Consider the following 15,084-nt stretch of genomic DNA (forward strand, 5'->3'; position numbering starts at 1 on the left):
TTGATTTGAGCCCAAACAATAAATGTAAAAGGGTCATAATAAGGGTCAAAGTTAAAAAAACAATTGACCTCTGCGGTCTCTATCAAATTATACGGGCACTTTCTGGTCTAAACTTTTGAAATTTTACATAAAGGGTATTCAGAGATAGGGCAAGCTTTTTAATCGGTTTGGGTCGAAAATTTGAGCAATTTATATATAAATGTATGTATGTATGTATGTTTGTATCTATGCATGTATGTATGTATGTTTGCATGTCTGGCTAAAACTTTCGACAGAATTTTCACAAGATCAATATCGTTTTGAAGTTCGACCCTTCAGAGGACAAATACCGAAAAATTGGCTAAAAGCATTAATTTCTTTACCCTCAACAGGGAGGTGCCGCTTTTTCCGATATTTGCAAAAGTCTCCCCTCTTTCCGATTGTCTAGCGTTAATGAAAACCAACGTTACTTCCGGTTTGGTGGTTGTTGTAAGCGAAGACGTTATGTTTTTCCCGTTCCTTTCCTCTTTCGCTATACGGGTTCGAGCCTGCCTTTCTACTACCACTTTTTTTCTCAACACACACCTCCAAACACCCGGGCAACGCCGGGCTGAAATGCTAGTATATACACACACATAGGGATTTAAAGGTTACATGGGTTTTTTAAGCATGGAAACGATGTTATTTTCTTGTATTTAATATTTTATTTTATTTATATTTAAAGCACAAAAACGTAACGATACTTTTTGTGACCAAGAGCGGAGGGTTGCTTGAAATAAAAAAAATGAAAATAATAATTACGAAAAAATAACATCGTTTTCATGCTTCAAAAAACTTTCATAAACTTGAAATCACTAATCTAGAAGCATATATGGAATTTTAACAGCATATATATATATATATTCAGTAATGTGATTAATAATTTAAAATTCAAATTAGAATTAAATTAAAAATCCGTTTCACAAGAAGGAACAACAACAAAATCAATAATTTGTACGATCGTTTCGGAAAACAATTTATTTATGGTGTCTTTTACATATATTAAAACCCCTTCCCAATACTTTGCTGATGAGGAAACTTTGTTTGTTAAAAATACTATATATAAAAACTATTGTCCGTGGGTTAATGTCTATCACAACAAAAACATTGTTTTCCGAAACGATCGTACAAAATAATGTATTTTGTTGTTGTTCCTTCTTGCGAAACGGATTTTTAATTTAATTCTAATTTGAATTTTAAATTATCAATCACATTACTGAATATTAAATTAGCTCTAGGATATTTACCTATCGAGCTTATTATATATCTAAATTACAACGAGCACTGATTCTTTCCCTGTATTTAAATTAAATTAGTAATTTTACTATTACATTAAAATACACTCTGCTCTTTAGATTATTGTTCTAATCTCCTTTATATATATATATATATATATATATATATATATATATATATATATATATATATATATATATATATATATATATATAGTGGCAGACCGCTCGGCATTGCCTGGTCGTAAAATACGCTTAACTATGATACTTTCATCAATGCAGATTTCGTATTTATTATAATATTATATTGGATCAAAAATATAGTAATGATTTTGATGACTCATTCGCCACTACCGAGAATCGAGACCAAAACGTTTATGTTACAATGTACCTTTTCCCTTGACTTTAAGGCCTGAGCCATGAAGACATGTATTTACGTTACGCATGCATATTCGTAAATGTGTGTGTGTATATATATATATATATATATATATATATATATATATATATAAATTGTGTGTTTCTTCGTTCATCTGATTATTTCGATCATATATTATAGAGACTAATTGAATGAAAAGACACAGACACAAAAAATATCGCGTGAAATATCACAAAAAAACGATTGAACTGTTTTCGAGTCCATAGGGAACGAACTCACCCACATACAGATAAAGTTCATTATATATATATATATATATATATATATATATATATATATATATATATATATATATATATATATATATACTTCCCATTTTATCATGAAGATGAATTGGTTACTTCCCGTTGAACGTTGCAATTACAGCACGTACGATCAGGGTACTTTCAGACTTGTCTCAGATTTTACATATGAAGCATTTCCTACCAAATGGGAAGACGGTTTATAGTGTTATTAATACGTAATTAAGTTTTCCCTTTCATCTTTCTTTACGGGCAAAGTAATTCTGATCCTTTATCCCTTAAATTGCCCCCGCGTCTAAGCCCTTCAATAGGTCTTCAATTACTGCACTGCTTGAAAGTGTCGGGGGTGGATCTAGTACTTTACGCTCATGACAAATGCTTGCTTTTTTTTTCTCGGGCAAATTATGAAAGCCATTTCAAGATTTAACTGTGTTGCTCATCATTAGTATATATATATATAAATATATATATATATATATATGTGTGTGTGTGTGTGCGTGTGTATGTGTGTGGGGGAGGTGCATATTTGTTTATATTTATATATGTTTATATATATATATATATATATATATATATATATATAAGTAAACAAAGAAAGGAAAGGCACTTAGAGGGTGTAAACCTCCACTAAAGCGTTCCCCTGTATTTTAAACTTGATTCGATAAAATGTTTTAAAATTTATTATATATGCGTGTGCGTGCAGGTATGTACATATATATGTTTATATTTATATATGTTTATATATGTTTATGTCCATATATATATATATATATATATATATATATATATATATATATATATATATATATATAATAAAGACAGGAAAGGCACTTAGAGAGTGTAAACCTCCACAAAAGCGTCCCTAATATTTTAGACTTGTTTAGATAAAATGTTTTAAGCGTTGCAGTTCGATTTAAATATTTAAGAGTACGACAATATGCACTTTAATTAGATCAGATGTTGCATCGGCCGAAATGTTGGGAGAATCATATCGCAAATGGTAACTCTTTCTATGGTAACTCTGCTCCTGAGGAGAAATTGAATCTGAAACTCCTTGGAGTTTATACATTAGAATCTATTGCTTTTCTGCTTCTTGTGACTATTCTCTCTATGTAACATACACTTTTCATACATAATTTTATTAAACTCGGACCAGTGATTATATTATTTTGTTGTTGATATTACTGTTCGTTTATATGTTGTTGTTGCTAGAACTTGGATACGCGTATACATTTTGCTCATTTAGATTGAGTAAGCCCCGGCTACAAAGTGTTTGAGGTAAACCACGGGGCGCAACTGCAATTTACATACGCGTGTATAATTATGCGTTATTTTTTAAAGGTAACGGCGTTATAAGTCGTCATGATACGGTTGGCAAAAGCGTTTGCAACTTACCTTATTCTTTCTTTCCTCTTTCACGTGTCAGTAGGCCTACGCGGTTATTTATTTATTGCGGTCGCACGGGCATCCACTGCTATTTTTATTGAAACAAAAGTTGTTTTGATTCATTTTGTTTTTTTGCAGGGGTGGGGTCCAGATTCTCAGCTACTTTTCCCATTCTTTTTTGAAGGGAGTTATTTAATATCCTTAGTATGGCAGCTCAGTCCAAATCGAATTTCATATCCACCCGGGTAATGGCGGATATATATATATATATATATATATATATATATATAGCAAAAATGGTAACTCGTAAAAGGCCGAAAAACGTGCTCCATACTAGTGCAGAGTATATAGTATAGTATAGTATAGTATAGTATAGTATATATATATATATATATATATATATATATATATATAAAATGAAAATTACAATTGAATTTACCAAAATGATCCAAGATGGTAAAATTAAAGTAAATCATAAATATTAAAGAATTAATATTTATAAAATTATCTCAGCCAGATATAAAAAGCTCGATAATACCAACCGAATTGTATCCACGATCTGATAACTTCATCAGACTTTACAGAAATAATTATTATAATTAGAAAAAAAAAGATATTAGAAAACTATCGAAATATATATATATATATATACCAGCATGAGTTCCCGGCGTTCCCCGGGTGTTTGGCGGTGTGTGTTGAGTGAAAAAAAAGTGGTAGTAGGAAGACAGGCTCGAACACGTACTGGGGAGGAGGAAAAGAATGGGAAACAAACGTGGCGTAAATGCTGTTACGACCACTGCCAAACCAGAAGTTAAGTAAGTTTAAATTAAGGCTAGACAATCGAAAAGAGGGGATGACTTTCGAAAATATCGGCTAAAAAAGCGAACTTCCCATCTTGAAAAGTGCCCAGTTATAGGTGAAGAAATTAATGTTTTTAGCCAATTTTTCAGTATTTGTCGACTAAAGGGTCAAGCTTCAAAACGATACTCATAGTGTGAAAATCCGTCGCCTCTGTCGAAAGTTTTAGGCAGACATGCAAACATACATTTAAATATTGATAGCTTGCTTTATCTCGGAATACCCTTTATGTCAAATTTCAAATGGTTAGACCAGAAATTGCCTGATTGATGTATAGAGACACCAGAGGTAATTTTTTAAAACATTGACCCTTATGATGACCCCTATTCTTTATGGTTCAAATTAAGTTATTAAGTTAGATCCATGTCCAAGGAACCTATACCTAAAATGTCGAGTGTTTAGACCCAAAATTGGCAGAGGAGTTTGGTAGAATTCTCAAAGGTCAAATCGTTGAACTTTGACCCCTTAACAGCCAAATTTTTGGCCGGGAATGGATGACAAAGATTTTTCCAAATCTCAGTACCCTGTATATCAAATTTCGAGTCTGTAGACTGATAATTGACAGGGTTATTGTGTAGGGAAATCTATACAGAAAGACAAACATACACACACTTTCACTTTTATATATATACTAGCATAATTTTTTTAACTTTGTCCCCTATTATGACCCCTTAACATTTATTGTTTTGGGCTCAAATCAAGTTATTAAGTTAGATACATGTCCATGAAACCTATATCTAACATTTCAAGTGTTTAGACCCAAAATTGGCGGAGGAGTTTGGTAGAATTCTCAAAAGTCAAATTGTTGGCCGAAAAGACTGAAAATTGACAGAGTAGAGAAATGCACACAAACACACACACATACACACACGTTCACTTATATATATATATATATATATATATATATATATATATATATATATATATATACTAGCAAAAGTACCCGTCGTTGACTGGGTTAGAAAAACAGCCTACAGAAAATGGACTCTGATTTATGAAAGTATGATAGGTTATGAAAAGGAAGGGTTGTAAATTTGGGTTGACTTCGGGGTATCAAAACCAAAGCAAAATATGATGAAAGTAAAAATAAAATAGATAAACCCCATAATTTATTATACCATACCTGTTCACACTAAAATACTTATCACAATACTCTGTGGATCTATATTAAAAAACCTTGTAAAACTTTATGACATATTTCCATTCTATGGGGGTCAGGAGCGAACGAACAGCCCATAATTTTATTATACCACATTTCTTCAAACTGAAACATAATTATCAAAGTATACTTACGTAGATAGATATGCAATGTCTTTTTCTTTTTTTTTTTTTTACATGGTGGTCACCACTTATCAAGGCCCGGAAGCCACTCATAGATAAGGGTTATTGTAAGTACAATACGTTAGTGTGGAGATTTGATGAAGCGTTTAATTAAGGGGGCGGTTCATTAGGAATTTGTTTACGTTGGACTTGAAGACATCGAGGTTGTAGTCAGGTGGGAAGCAGGCAGATGAAACAGAGTTCCACAGGCGTGCACTTCTAAGAAAGAAGCTTTGTTCATGGAATCTACGTTTTGATTTAGGCACAGATAAAGAGTGGGGAAAATTTTTGACAGTGGATTTAGCTAGACGGGTGTTTTTCGTGAAAGATTGGCAAGGAGGGACCAGAGATTGGAGTACAGACGAGGACCTGCAATGGAAATAACGATAAAACAAGGATAGACTCGCAAAGTCTCTTCTGTGGGAGAGAGGTTGCAGGGAAGAGAAAAGGGCACCCCCCCGCTAAGCCACGAAGTCTATTTTGTACTCTGTCAAGACAGGATAGGCTGGGTTTTTTTTACATGGGGGTCACCACTTATCAAGGCCCGAAGGCCACTCAGGGATAAGGGTTATTGCGTGTACAGTAATCAATGAGATAGTATTGTAGTAATCATTAGTATTGGAGGTTTTGATAGAGTGTCTTACTTAAGGGGGCGGTTTGGACGTACTTGGCTTTTATATAGATAGAGAATTGCATCAGTAGTGAGATATCTACTGGAGCGATAGAAGGATCCCACCATCTTTCCAGCGACCTTGGCAACAGACTTGATGTACGTGTTCAATTTCAGATCAGGAATAAAGGACAAACCCAGAAGCTTGTCAAAACATGGGGCTTCTCCCAGACGAGAGCTATCCATTTCAATTGATGCTATATGGGTATCAGAGCGTTGATGATGTAAGGATAGGAGTTTGGTTTTATATGCATTACAAGTAACCAGCCACGTCTTCCCCCACTGAACCACTCGTTCGAGATCAGAGGAGAGAGAATCAGAGAGAACTTTGTCATTTACAGCCTTTGATGTGTTGCCGTAGTCTTTATTAAAGTGTGTGCCTATTTCCATTCTATGGAGGCCAGGTGCGAACGCAGACCCCACAATTTTATTATATCATCCCTATTTAAGTTAAAACATATGTATCAAAGTATTCTCATGTACATCTATATCAAAAACACTTGTAAACGTTTTTTTTTTAATTTTCAAATTTTTTATTTCCATACTAACCTCTGTCTCTCTCTTTCTCTCTTTCTTTCTCACTCCCCCTCTTTTATTAAGTCTGTATGTGTTACTACTTATCGTCGTTTTTTTTCAATTTTTTTTATTCCTTCGTTTCTTTATTACTTTCGACTCTCCCTAAATATACATGTACTCCCTCTTCTCTTCCTTTTTCTCTGTCTCTGTGTTTCTCTCGATTTTATTCACTCTCCACACGTTGCTTCTTATCGTTGTCTCGTCTAGTGTTCATAATAGACTATCCAACAAATTTTGTTTTGTTACCATCGACTTTTTTTACAGGGGCTTACCACTTCTCAAGGCCTGAAAGCCACTCGAGCACAAGGGTGCATGAATGTAAGGTAGTGTAGTAATCGTTACTGGTGGGAATTGGGTAGAATTTGATTGTTTAAAGACACGATTCAATAAAAACTTGTTTACATTGGACTTTAAGACTAGCATATTGTAGTCAGTCAGGAAGCAGGTCAGCGGAACAGTGTTCCACAGGAGGGCAGTTCTAGGAAAGAAACTGTGTTCATGGAATTAGTGTTTAGATTAATATCAAGAGAAATTGTTGTTAGTGGTTGCAGCTAGTCGGATGTGTTTTGTGAAAGTTTGTAACGCGGGGCATAGTTTGGAGCTCAGATTAGTATTTGCCATGAAAATAATGATAGGGCAGAGACAGATTCGCAAAGAGAAAGATAAAGATGGAACCAAGAGTCTTGGAAACTTCATAACACGGGCGATTAGTCAAACAAGCAGTATGGGTGGGTGAGGAAAATAGAAACTTATCAAGAGACGGATTGGTTGGTAACATAATTAAACTGAACGTTTTTGTAAGTATAAACAAATCCACAAAACTGAGGAATATTTTAGCATGTATTTGTGTGTGATTAAAGTATTAACATGTCTTATATAAAAAGACTATTATAAACCCAGCTTTAACATTATCATACGTATATTTCGACATAACATTATAACATATTGATAACGCATTAATTATTATACATCGACCACCTGAAGGAGGTAAAAAGTAGAAAAACACGTAGCCTTGGCATATACCGACTACCAGAAAGCATGTGACATCATTCCGAAAGCATAGGTAATAGAATGCCTGAGAATGTAAAAAAAAATACCAGGTAAGATTATCAATTTGATTAGAAAATGTAATGAACACATGGAGACTTGAACTGACAGCTTCAAGACAATATATAATTGAAATAAATATACAAGAAGGTGTTTTCCAAGGGGATTCCCTGTCACCACTGCTGTTCATTATAGCTATGATGCTCCTTAACAATATGCTAAGAACATGCCAAGCCGAATACAAGTTCACTCATAGAAGTGAAAGAATGAACCATCTAATGCATAAGGATGGCCTGAAATTGTTCGCAAAACCAGGAAGCAATTAGAAACGTGAATAAACATTATCAGAATTTTCAGCCAGAATATCTGAATGAAATTCGGTATGGATAAGTGCTGATCATAAAACGGGAGAAATGGAAGCAATGGAAGGTATTCAACGACCCAATCAAACGGAGATAAAAACACTAGATGAACATGGTAGCTACAAATATTTGGGGTGGGGTGGAAGCAAACACGACCAAAGCACAGAAATAAAAGAGAAAATTGGAATGAAATATTGTAGAAGAACGAGAAAACTCCTTGAGTCTAAACTCTAGTAGAAATATAATAAAAAGTATAAACACAAAGGCAGTGCGACTAGTAAGCTACTATGGATCGTTTATAGGTTGGACCAAAGAAGAACTGAGGCATCTCGGCAGAAGACCAGCAAACTCATGACCATGCACAATACACTTCACCCAAATGATGATGCTGACCGACTCTACGCGAAAAGAAAAGACAAAGGAAGATAACTGGTTTGTATAGAAGACGGCATGAATGACACAAACAGATGTAGAAAAATGCATAATACAGAACAATGAAAGAATAATCACCGCTACTAGAGGAACTAAAAAACAAACAAAACAGAAAAAATGGCGGCAAGGGACATTTTAAATATTAACAGTTATGGTATAAGTTATGTTAGAAAAAAGACGATCGAATTTTTAAATGTATTTTTTTACGTGGGTTCACCGTTTATCAAGGACCGGAGCTTATTCTTGGAAAAAAAAATATAAAAACTTGGCTAGATGGTAAGACAACAATGTGTGAGTCAGTAATGGCGGCACTTAGGTAAAGAATAACTTATTTACATTAGACTTGAAAACGAGCATGATAAAGGATGCTGGGAAACAACTCCATATTTTGTTCTACAGACAATTCTAGGAACGAATTTTTACTCATGGAATTTTTGTTTAGTTTTGGCACTAATAGCGAGTAAGGAAGTTTATTGAGTGTTGTTGTAGCTAGACAACGTTTCTTGCGAATATTTTACAGCGTTGGGAATCATAGATTGAAACTTAGCCGAGCACCTGTCATGAAATTATAGATAGAGTAGGAATATATACGCAACGTCTCTTCTGTGAGGAAGAGGAAGTAAGGAAGTCAATTAGTATCGAATAACTTAAGGTTGAAAAGATAGTACAAAAATATGATATTATAAACACTGAATTGGCCAAAGTTCATAGGCTGGCCACTTCGTCTTTCACTTAGTCGTAGGGTGTTATTATTAGTATATTTTAAGGAATTAATTCCCAACAGCAACAGCTATTTTGTTGCGTTATTAAAAGAGAGCTTTGAATAAACAGGGTTTGAGAATGTTTACAATATACAGGCAAGTAGAAATAAAATTTTAATTCGTTTGGTAGAATTTATTTGTTATATACTTTTTCGATTTTTCAGCTGTTACCTTTAATGTTATTTTACCTTATATATTGTTGTGGAGACGCCCACTAATTAACATTATGTTAGAAAAAGGACGATCGAGATATGTAAAGGTATCACTCACCAATACCGGGGCAGTTCGGCAACGACCACCAAATAGGCAAGACGCCTATGTTGCCTCCAGTAAGACATGCAGCACGCCACGTGCCGGAATATCTCCAACTGAAGTATATCTGAAGCCATGTAAATATATATATAACTTTCCTTCCTAATATATTATTGTATACCTTTACTTTCCGTGTTCTTGTTAATCATTTGTGCAGACACAACATATATTTATTTATTTGATCGCTTATATTTTCTTTTATTAACTTAAATTTTCTTTCAATACTTTTTATCTTCTCTTCCTTTTTCTTTCTGCGTTTTTTTTGTCGTCTGATCCGCCATGTTGGATCGTCTACAATATCCTTGCAAACTATTTTCTTAAATCCCTTTTGATTTTAGAACCTTGATAGCAAATCTTCGACACACGCAAAAAAAAAAAAAAAATTTCCAAGGATATAAGGACACACGTGATATGTAATTTGAAAAGAACATATCTGCTGTTTGTTCTTTATTTTTTATGAACCCTACACATATCCCACCGGAACATACCCGCCCGCCCCATTAAACCCATATATAATAACTGGTATATATCTAGACGTGCAAATACCGATGCAGTACACTAATATACTTTGGTCTACGCCTGCTAAAAGTATAAAGCCAATTACAAACATACACCGCGACTCATTACTTTATTCCCTTACTGCAACAACTACTACAACTACTAATACACACTCTTCTCTCATTGCCAGTTATGACAACTACTATTTATACTGATATTATTCTGATTTAGTTTAATTGCATACAACAAAAACAGAATACCAATTACACGGCTATTAGGTATTAGCAGAGTGAACCGACCTTGCCCGGGATTGAATAATAATCAACGAATCTTTCACACTCCCATGTTTTGATTGTCATCGAAATCGATAAAATAACCAACCTTTCAATCAGATCGATTGATTTCCTGCTCTAATTAGAGACCCATCACGTTGAATCTGGGAGAAGCCTTACATGCATCTAGCAGTGACTAATCTCACAATATTAATGTACATTGCATTGTAGAGAATCTACACATAATTTTCTAAAATAATTTATATATATAATTACTTGTATTAAAGTTTGAAAAGTAAACGTCATGTATCACACTTCATTTGTGCTCTAAACAGAAATATTCATTTAGAATGCGCGTCTGTCATATCAAAGAACCTACTTTTTATTTTATATGCCGGAGTTAATGGGTTAAATTTAAATTTTAAATGAAAAACTCGAGAATTATTGTGAAAGTATGCTTTAATGTATTTATTTGCTTCCCCACCAAAGCAAATTAGCCACAAGGCCGTTTTTAATGTGGGGTAAAAACTAGCTCCCCTAAAAGTAGGCAAAAAGGGTCCACTCTGGTTACCAGAAATAATAATTGCCCCAGTATAGAGGGTTTCCCCTCCATTGACTGGTACAAATTATTAACTATGTATTAACTCCGCACTTAACTCAACCAGTTGCAAATCAAAATGCTTCCATCGAATGCGTTTTAACTTAGCCCCTCTTTTCCATTAACAATGAAATGGAAAGCATAGTAAAATCCTTTTCAATTATTTTGAGGAGTGTAACATTTCTGTAGATATATAACCTTTAATACTTACTCAATTAATCATAACTACTCATGTGGGGTCGCAGAAATACCTGGTTGAAGACTCAGGCGCGGAGCTAATCCTCTTGGTCCAGATGGACCTGCAGATCTCAAGTCATCCATCTAGGAGAAGGAAAACTCTGAAGCTAAACCCGTGCTACTGATCTCATACATCTTGGCCCTGGTTGACGACCTTCCTAGAATTGGTGACTCAAATCAAACCTAAACTGCTTAAGGAGTAGATAGGCTCTGCCTATCACCCAGCTTTCATACTCCTTTGCGTTTGATCCAGGCGCAGAGGTGCGATCACAGGGACTCAACAGAAACATCCAATGCTTGACTTTGTTCCCTGACTAGGGTAATGAACGTATTTCTCCATTCACATCCCCTAAAATTGGATATCTTGAAGATGCTTGAATGTCATATATGCCAATGCAATTGGATTGGGTTGATTTTTGTCTGACACGTTAAGGTACCAGTTTGACAGTTTGTCTGGCTGCTGTATTTTGTCCTATTCTTAAACTAATACATGAACTATATTTTAACTATGTATTAACTCCGCACTTAACTCAACCAGTTGCAAATCAAAATGCTTCCATCGAATGCGTTTTAACTTAGCCCCTCTTTTCCATTAACAATGAAATGGAAAGAATAGTAAAATCCTTTTCAATTATTTTGAGGAGTGTTACATTTCTGTAGATATATAACCTTTAACACCAACTCAATTAATCATAACTACTCATGTGGGGTCGCAGAAATACCTGGTTTAGGACCCAGGCGCAGAGCTAACCCTCTCGGTGCTCATGGACCTGCAGATCTTCTCAAGTCATCCGTCTAGGAGAAGGAAAAGTCTGAAGCTAAACCTATGTTACTGATCTCATACGTCTTAGCACTAAATAAAGGGGGAGAGAACCCCCTCAGTCCTGATCGACGACCTTTCTAGAGCTAGTGACTCTAACAAATTACCGGTTTGCAAACCTAAACTGCTTATGAAGTAGATAGGCTCTGCCTATCGCCTGGCGTTCATACTCCTTCTTTGCCTAATAACCAGTCGCAGAGGTGCAATCACAGAGACTCGACAGAAGCACCCAATGTTTTACGCATTTCCTCATTCCCACCACATTCGGGGCTGCAATTGAATAATAAGTTGTACTTTATGGTCGCTTATTAAAAACAAAAATATGATGTTGGAAGAAACGGAAACTGTGATGACATCCAGTTAATAAAACTAAGTCATTTTGTTACTGTTGAATCACTTTTCATGAAGGTAAAGAGGCATTCGAGGATAAGGATCAAGGAGACTGAACTTATGAGCTGACATACGATTTAATAAGAACATTTAATAACAAGCATAGCGCCGAATTAAGCATAATAAAAAAGGTTATAATGAAAAATATATATTTTATTATATATATATATTATATATTACACATATTATAATAAAAAAAGGTTATAATTAAAAATATATAAACTACAAAAATGAAGAAAACGAAAAAAGAAAATTAAGAAAGAAAACAACGCATAAATGATGCAGTTTCTATTATCTTTAAGAAAGGAATTTATGCTTTGGATTGGCTTGCCACAATATTTGTTGTGTTTTTCTTTGTTTTTTTTTACACGATAGTCACGATAGTCACCACTTATCAAGGCCCGGAAGTCACTCAGGGATAAGGGTTATTGCAAGTGCAGTACGTTAGTGTGGAGATTTGAAAGTGTTTACTTAAGGGGGCGGTTCATTAGGAATTTGCTAACGTTGGACTTGAAGACATCCAAGTTGTAGTCAGGTGGGAAGCAGACGGAACAGAATTCCACAGGCGCGCAGTTCTAAGAAAGAAGCTTTGTTCATGGAATTTGTTGTGTACAGTCTAGCCTTCATATCGCTCGACCAATCCTCTCCAAACTTTGTCAATAGGTCATGATCAAATGACCTATTGCCAATTATGTCATGATCAAACTTTAAACTGGTTTCATTGAGAGAAATCTAGGTTAAATGTTATGGTCAAGTTAACGAAAATGTAAAAGTCACGCTTTTGATCATATCTCTTGTAGAGACGCGATGAATGGTCCATATTTTGGCCAAGAAAATCTCATATTGTATAAAACTTTGATCGTAACCTTTTGCATTAATTTTAAAAAGTTAGGTTAAGGTAGAAATCTTGACAGAATTCCAATTTCACATTTTCACAAACCTGATGTATGATTCTGCTGCTCTTTGCAAACAGCATCCATCGTGCAGATGTTCATTCGGCTCGTTTAATAGCCTTTGAGTGACCAATGCTTCCATCGCAGAACTTTGGGAATACTTCATACAGTATGGAAGTAAGGTTTGGATAAGACTTTAAACTATCCACATATTGTAAAGCGGAGGTATGTTGTCTCACGGATAATCTTATTCATTAAAAAGAAACATAATTTCCTTACCTCGTTACCTGAGGATATAGTGGCGAGGCATCAGGTTGAAAGGGTATAGTTAGACTGTGCCTTCCTCTCCCCAATGCATATGGTCGTTACTCTTGTTGTTAGATTTTACGGCATATTAATCACAATTTACTAATTTCATGGCAAAACCATAGTGTGTCCTATATGATTGATTTATAAATTAATTCATAAAATTTTTTAGTACGTGCAACATTTGAGCTTTCGAAATAGAAACCGGTTTAGTAATGGCTAGATTCGATTTCACTTAACTCTGTTTATCCTATTTGTAACGACGTGTAAACATTATTATAATCATATATAACTCCTGTGCTATTCTATCCTACTCGATTTCACTCACAGCACTGGACTTGATGTGTGGCATATATTTTGCGGACATGTACGAAAGTTTCCGCAAAGCAAGATAGAATATCTACGTAAATGTAAAGTTAGTGTCCGAATTGTACCTGCCAACCACCAGAAATGATAAGTTAATCGATTAAATATTCATTGATTGAGTTTAATTAATTAGAAAAATTCGCACCACATGCATCTCATAATTTTATTATACGATGATTCAAAAGGTCATATTTGGTTTATTTAAGCGATAAGCCAAAATAGTTTTATTTTTTATTGTGAAGAATAAAGGTGAAAACGTGTTCAAATCGTCATTTTGACAAATATTTTTGTGTCTGAGAGATTCACTTCCGAACAAGTAAACCGCATATTATGAGATATAGAATATATATTTTAATCTAAATGGTAAATAACATGAGCTCATCTATATAAATAAAACATTAGATGTATGTATGTGTAAAATATTTAACTAATAAATTCTTAAACTACTGGTCACATCACACTGAAATTAACAAGAAATAGTAATCATACACCAACTGTGGTTTGTTTGGATGGATTGATAAGGCGTACAGATACATGTTGGCAAATTCAAATGAAAACATTTCATTCTAATTTGCTGACACGTTTTTACTTCTTTCTGCGCATGCCCAAATTCAATTAATTTCTTCAATTCGTCTAATTTTAAATATTTCTTATCTAACTCTAGATAGCTACATCGGTTGGAGCGCTAACTGTTTTGGTTTCGATTCTAGCTGATTGCACTTAGATATATTGTAACAGTACTTGAAATCAGTACCATATATTAGGTACAATATAATACTTAACAGAGTATTCGCTCTGTAATACATACGAAATCTGCTGGTGAACGTACATGGACTTCAATAATCTGAATGTGCAACGTAAAGTGCTAAACTAATGAACTGATAATTATTAATTATGGGATTCGTATTCTAGGAAACATGGTGCCATTCTTACACGACATTTAAAAACAGTGCAACACCAATTTCTAACACAAAAATGATTAACCCATTAGCTTAATTCTTACTATGAAGAATACATCTGCCAAGTAATTCGTTTTATTCTTTGTT

This window comes from Euprymna scolopes, chromosome 18 (assembly GCF_053919585.1).
Source record: "Euprymna scolopes isolate OS-2025 chromosome 18, ASM5391958v1, whole genome shotgun sequence".
In the NCBI taxonomy this organism is placed as follows: domain Eukaryota; kingdom Metazoa; phylum Mollusca; class Cephalopoda; order Sepiida; family Sepiolidae; genus Euprymna; species Euprymna scolopes.